At 39.8% G+C, this 7,386-nt stretch overlaps 1 long non-coding RNA gene across 1 annotated transcript; it reads left to right on the forward strand.

The window, feature by feature from the left end:
• Positions 1 to 6,485: 6,485 nt before the first annotated feature.
• On the forward strand, positions 6,486 to 7,386 carry LOC117504352. Its single transcript, XR_004558774.1, has 3 exons — positions 6,486 to 6,515; positions 6,595 to 6,668; positions 7,257 to 7,386. It is a non-coding gene; the product is annotated as an uncharacterized LOC117504352 (long non-coding RNA).

A 7,386-nucleotide genomic window follows, 5' to 3' on the forward strand; every position in this document is an offset into this window, starting at 1 on the left:
CTAAAGCCTAGAACTCCTTTAGCATTATGATGGGTGTCTTGGTGGCTTCCCTCACTTGTCACTTTTTTGCAGTTGTTAAAAATTGCCTACTCCTGAAAGTTTTTCCACACAATACCATATTGTTTGTATTTCTTAATGATTGACACAAATAAAGCATAAGACTTGGAAAAGTTCATCTATCCCCCATCTAAACAAAAAAGGCTGTAAAACTGATCATTTGTGTCAACAATTATCTTTGTTTTGCATGTCCAATTACATATAGCCTCTGAAAATGTGGGGACTGTATATAAAAAGCCAGTAATTCGGAAATGGCTAATACAATATTTTTGTTAAAACCCTTGAATTGGCTGTGCTAATTGAACTATTCATCCCTTATTTGTTTCTTCTTCCTTGAGTCCACATGGCATCACCTTCTCACATATCAAGCCCTTGTGTCACTAAGTTTTAAGCTCTCCTGGTCATAGTTCTCCATTTACACGATTATGCTTTTAGCAGTGGTCTTCGTCACTCCCTTCTTCACTCTCCTTAGCTTTACTGTTGTTTTTAAAGGAGGTATTGAAGAGATAGAGAAGGTCAATGTAGAGATAAGTGAAGCGTGTATCAGTCTGGGATCTCCCTGCAGATTGGTTTACCCCTGCCCTCCAGTCACACCAATGCATAATTCATCTCTCCTTCTCAGCTTTGTATCTGCTTTTTGCTTTTGGTTGCCTTCCTTACTCTTCTTCCACATATCATTGTGCGTTTTTTTCCCTTTCCTTCTATGAGTTGTTCTCCTGTTTTATTTCCCTTCTCTCTGTCTTGCTGTAAGGAATCAAATGAATTCAGTCTGCAGAGGGAGATGTTGGTTGCTCATATGCATTTCCAATATCGGCCTGTCTACTAGTTTGTGTTTTTCGCATTCATTCCTGTCAGAGCTACAGAAGCCAGCACACTGGTGAAGAAGGTGTCCTCTGTGCACTGCATATACAACACACTCCAAAATTACATAGTTGACAAGTAGGGATTTGGACCACAAAGGGTCACTGACTGCCTATCAGGTCTCAACCTAATGCAACAATGAAAAATAACCAAGGAGGGCAGGTTTCAATAGTCTGGAATGAAGTTAAAGTTACAGTACAGGTGATATTGGGGGTGGGGATTAGGAACAAAAATGCAATCCCTTTGAATTTTTTTTTATATATGTAATGATGTAAGTCTTGAAAATAATTTTCTTCAGCACCATTATAATTTTGTTCCTTAGTATTGAAGAATTCACAATGTTAAATCATCTATGTGATCAAAGTTCCCCTTGTCTGGAAACAATTTAGAATTGTGACCCCTGTGGGTTAAAATGCAGTTATGACACACAAGACAATATACTATAATACACTGTCTGTGGTAACATCATAGATGCTGTAGGAGAGAAATGCAGAATTAAAAGAATAATGTGATGTGATACTGCTGTTTAAGATAAAATCTCTCCTGATGCAGTTTGAGCAGCAAAAATAGAATAATGCAGGTCCATTTTTGAATTGAAATTGTTTTTGATTGATGGGCAACAGGAGCTCCTTTGTGCACAAGTTAAAATATTTCATAGCTATTTGGTGCCAACCACTGTTGCATAAATATATGATGTGAAAATTTAGACGCCAACTATAAGACTATGTCTAACAGGTAGCTGTTGGGCTACCAATATGGAGACCTGGGTTCAGTTTGTGGCCACGCTATCTGTCTACTTCTTTGGAGAAGACACTACATCAACATTGTCCCAATGTATTCAACTCAAAATGTGTACCATCCTTGAATAGTGACGTCAGACTGGTGTCCCTATATATTGACACGTCATGTTTATAGTTGAGGGAAATTTGACAAATATATTAATTATAGTCTCACTGTCTTTCTTAATTCAAATTTCTTTCAATGACTAGACTATGACTTTAGGAAACATTACCAGAATGTTCTGGGAACATTTGGATGAAACATATCTTTAGGTGACTTTATGAGAAGTTACCAAAATGTTATGGGAACTAAAAAGAAGCTTTCCTTAAAAACGTTACCAGAACGCAAGGTCTGACGTTCTCAAAATGTTTCTGCTAAAATTATTGTCAAACATTCTGGGAACCCAAAAGAAACTTTCCTTAAAATGTTCCCAAAATGTTAGGCCTAACATTCTCTAAATCTTTGTGCTAAAATTATTGTCAAATGTTCTGGGAACCAAAAAGTAACTTTCCTTAAAAAATTCCCAGGATGTTAGGCCTAACGTTCTCAAAATGTTTGTGCTAAAAATATTGTCAAACATTCTCGGAACCAAAAAGAAACTTTCCTTCAAAATGGTTGTGCTAAAATTATTGTCAAATGTTCTGGGAACCAAAACAAAACGTTCCTTCAAAACATTCCCAGAATGTTAGACCTAATGTTCTCAACATGTTTGTGCTAAAATCATTGGAAAACGTTCTGGGAACCAAAAAGAACCTTTCCTTAAAAACATTCCCAGGATGTTAGGCCTAACATTCTCAAAATGTTTGTGCTAAAGTTATCGTCTGGGAACCAAAAAAACAACCTTCTCTCTGAAACATTCTGAGAACTTTACGGCTAATTTTCTACAACATTCTTATAACATTTTAGGAACTTTATTTTGTTAGTTGGGGTCCTGTCCAGGAGAGTTGTTCAGTCTTATCTGCTTCGCACGATGAAATCTGGGAATAAGCACCAGCAAAAGTGGGCATCAGAGCCTATAGGACTTATTTCTTCTGTTTCCAAAAACAATTAAAATCTTGTCTTCAGGCCAATACAGTAGTCTACTAATTTTGAGGTAAAATCTCTATCGTATCTCTTTTTCACATTAATAATAAAAGCATTTTTCCAACTGCAGTAGAACCGTGCTGTAATGTACGGTTCACTGGCCTCCAATTTGCCTCCTGATTGCTCCGAACAAATGAGTGTAAATAAGGCTGTTTCACTGTTTCGTGGCACTTCATCAATTTTCGCAGTAGTAATTATTGGACTCTTGCGTTGTTGCTCATTTCCACTCAATGAAAACCTGGCTGGCCTGTTGAATTATGAATGTTTATTACAAGGCAGATGCCTCACCTGGAATAATGCCGGTGGGGGGGTAGAGTGTCATTATGTTGTACCCCCTCCACACATAAACACACACACACACTGGAGATATGATTAACACCATTTTGTTGAATATGACTTATAATCATCATACGCAAGTTCAATGATAGTTGTCATGTTTATGAAGAGATAAAATATTGGCCTTTTATTATTTGTGCCATATCAGTCGATATGAATCCAACCTTATTTCTGGATTCCTGTTCTTTATTTTTCAGTGTCACATCAAGCACAAGCTTTCAATCTTAATCTTGTTTGAATTTAACATCTGCAGCATCGTCCACGTTTCTCTCCACTATCACGTGCACATTTGAGGCCATACATTTAGATACACCTCATTTAAAAATATTCTAATTCATTTTTTTCTCCAATTCCAAACATTTCATGTTTATTTATTAGATTAGATTAGATAAGCCTTTATCCATCCCTCAATGGGGAAATTTCAGATTTCCACACTCACATTCCACATACAAACAGCAATTGATCTACAATTATTACTTGTTTACCGTAATAATGGCACACATCAGAATTAGGACAACACATATACGAGGTCTGTCAATAAAGTATAGGTCCTTTTAATTTTTTTTAAAAACTATATGGATTTCATTCATATGTTTTTACGTTAGACATGCTTGAACCCTCGTGCACATGCGTGAGTTTTTCCACGCCTGTCGGTGACGTCATTCGCCTGTGAGCACACCTTGGGAAGGAGTGGTCCCGCCCCCTCGTCGGATTTTCATTGTCTGGAAATGGCGGAATGAAAAGGACTTTTTTTCCATCAGAATTTTTTCAGAAGCTGTTAGAGACTGGCACCTGGAAACCATTCGAAAAATTTATCTGGCTTTCGGTGAAACTTTTACGGGCTTCACAGAGAATAAGGACTGTTAGTACAGCTTTAAGGACCCCTTTAAGGACGCTCGGCGCGCCGCGCTCCGAGCTGCGACGAAGCGGCACAAGCCACCAGACCATTTCTAAATGGATGGCTCTGTGGATACGAGACCGTCGTGTGCTCTTTCTCTGGTCATTTCCAGACAATGAAAATCTGACGAGGGGGCGGGACCACTCCTTCCCAAAGCGTGCTCACAGGCGAATGACGTCACCGACAGGCGTGGAAAAACTCACGCATGCGAAAGGGGGTTCAAGCATGTCTGACGTAAAAACATATGAATGAAATCCATATAGTTTTTGAAAAAAATAAAAAGGACCGTTACTTTATTGACAGACCTCGTACATTTGACATTGTTTACGTGCACTAAACTTGAAACAGTCCGTTTTCCAATTGAGGCGATGTGAGTATGTTGGTAGCTGCTGCAACTATCAAGTCGCGCTGCCTGCCAGCTTGGGAAAGAACAGAGGCCAGCCACAGGAAGGGAGGGGCAGGAAAGAGGTGAGAGGAGAAAACTGGAGCATGCTTCAGTCCATGTGTAAGTCTGTCAGTTTATTGTCCTTGTGGGATGAGATAAGAATGGAGCCGAATAATCTCACCAGAGCCTGGATAAATTCCTCTGGAGGTAAACAGTGGGCAATTGACCTTGATGCTAGATAGCCTGTAGTGTTGCAGCCGAGCAGTGAAAAACACTATTAACAGTTCCACTTGCACAGCCAAATCCCAATTATGAATTAAGAATATTCCCAATATTGAATTAAGAATATTCACCAGCCTCTGAAACCTTCAGCTTCAACTGCAAGGCATGCATCAGCTCCAAGGTGTCATCCAATTTGCGTCTGAGTTAAAGAGTCGTCGCAGTCTGAGAATGCACTGCCTTGCCAACCTCGTTAATCATGACAGACAAGCGAGGGCCCGTGGTTCTTGATGCCGCCGTCTTGTCAATTTTCCGGTAGATCAGGGCAGCACATAAGCCAGAAAGTACCAGCCCTGCTACCATGAGACCAAAAATGAATAAATCCTCGACATCCTCAATGGAGAAAGGCACCAAGCATGCCACATGCCAGGAACTCCAGGAGTCGAGGACATAGCCCGCAGCATACGTTCCATCTGGACGGGCAGGATCCCCCGGTCCTGACCTTCTTGTAGAAAAAATGGTGTCAATAGCGTTCAGAGATCAGCTGATCAATTCCACGGTTAATCCAATAGTAGTCCAATAGATCCAGAATCCAATATAGTTTTGAGGAATTCACAGTCTGGTGGAGTAGGGACTTGAAGGTTAAAGGCAGAGAGATAAGGGAGAGTGGAGGAGATGTGACCACCCTCGTCGGAGTCCCAAGCTTATTGGGGAACATTTGGTTATGTGTGTTGAGTCCATTATAATTTCTACATTATGTCCATATTAAGTTATTTTTCTCCAAATCTTCATTCACTATCTCATATTATATAAAAAATATAAGAAACTTGCAAACATACAAATTACCGATATGGATTTTTGGAGGGCTGATACAATACCGATATTGGGGAGTAAAAAAAAAATTACGGTACCACTATGTGTGTCAATGATTCCTAACGTTTTATAATCGGATACTGGTGGTTGGCTCTCACTGCGGTATTGTATCACTTCCTGTTCCGGAGCACAGCGGTGTTTTTCTGTATCTGTTAGCTGTTTAATCTGCGCAGTTAGATTGATCTAGTTATCTAGATTACGATTTGTTTCCCAGTGTAATCTTTACGTGCCTTAACTAAAGCACTCCTTCTGCTGAATCACCTCTAAATTATTTACACATTATTCACTTTGCGTGTTTTTAGGAATCCGCTAGCTTAGTGTAGCTACTAGCTCTTAGCCGATTTAGCATGGCGGCTTCTCCTGTCTCTCCCGCACTTTTCTGCTCTGGGTGTGAAATGTTTAGTTATTCCTCGGCCTCCTTTAGCAGTAACGGTACTTGTAATAAGTGTAGCTTATTCGTAGCTTTGGAGGCCAGGCTGGGCGAATTGGAGACTCGGCTCCGCACCGTGGAAAATTCTACAGCTAGCCAGGCCCCTGTAGTCGGTGCGGACCAAGGTAGCTTAGCCGCCGTTAGTTACCCCCTGGCAGATCCCGAGCAGCCGGGAAAGCAGGCCGACTGGGTGACTGTGAGGAGGAAGTGTAACCCAGTGTTAAAAATGAGATAAATAAAATGAAAAAAAGAGATTTTTTTACCGGAGCATAAATAGTGATAAAATAACAGAGAGATATAAGTTCATAAGTATGTTGACATAAACATACTAAAAGAGAGAGAAAAAAAAGAAGAGTTAAGAAGTTTTAAGCTTAAGTTAAAATGTTGTTTTGACTGACACACTGAGCAACCAATAGCAGTAAGCCTGGTGTGATATTAACCAATAAGGTCAACGGTGGAACCGCGGGGCATTGCACAACGCTGCGCCTTGCTCAGTCTTTCATCAGACGCTGACCAGAGAACCCCCCTGCTCGTGTGTTATAGGAGCTACCGCGTGGAAATTGGTTTTTTTTTATGGATACAATTGTTGCTGGGTAAGCGCAAACAATTGCTATAACTGCCTGAAGTATCATACGTTGCATATTTGTGACAAAGCCTTTGTTAAATTTTAAGATACTGAAGTGCCGAGTGCCCGCGGAAGCCTCAGGAAACCCCGTAGCCTTGTTAGCACATTGTGCCCTGTATCGGTGAGTCCCATACAAAATGAATTGTGCTAACGTAGCATGCTAATTTTTGCTAGCTTTTTCCATTTTATTAGGCCAAAATGATTAGCTGTGTGTTGATTAATTAAATCAGCACCGCAATTAAAAGGTACAATGTAAGGTCTTGTGTTTTGTTGTGAACGGTTGTATATTTCTGTAATTTTGAAGCGACAGTCTATCAGCTAAGCTAAGCTGTTAACGTAGTTCTTAAGCCCTGGGAATAGTAATTGGAAAACTACAATTGCAATTCACTGCCTCTTTTCTAATCTTTTGGTACAAATGATTAGATCAAGACGCCAACAAGTATTCCAAATGTACTTTAAAGGTGTGTTGTTATTTTTTTTTTGATGTGTATATGCACTCCAAACAATGGAATTAGTACAATTACTGTATTATCACATTCCAACTATGTTATTTGGTATATTGATGTGGTAATGATGTAATCGTGAACCTTAGGAATTCAGAATGTTGTACAACATATTTTATTTTGAAAAATGAATGTGTACAGTAGTTGTGGGTATTGTAGTTCTATAGTACATATTTTAAGCTACTTTATTCTGACCTTATCCATAGGTCAGGTTTTATGTTGGGATCAAAGTCCGAATCGCAGACGTGCAGAGGACGAACAGATCAAGATTCCCAGTACTGGATGGCGAGCCCCAGCCCAAGAGTCAAATGAACTGGTAGATTGTAGCCCGACTGG

The sequence above is a fragment of the Thalassophryne amazonica genome, chromosome 22, assembly GCF_902500255.1.
Source record: "Thalassophryne amazonica chromosome 22, fThaAma1.1, whole genome shotgun sequence".
Classification (NCBI taxonomy): domain Eukaryota; kingdom Metazoa; phylum Chordata; class Actinopteri; order Batrachoidiformes; family Batrachoididae; genus Thalassophryne; species Thalassophryne amazonica.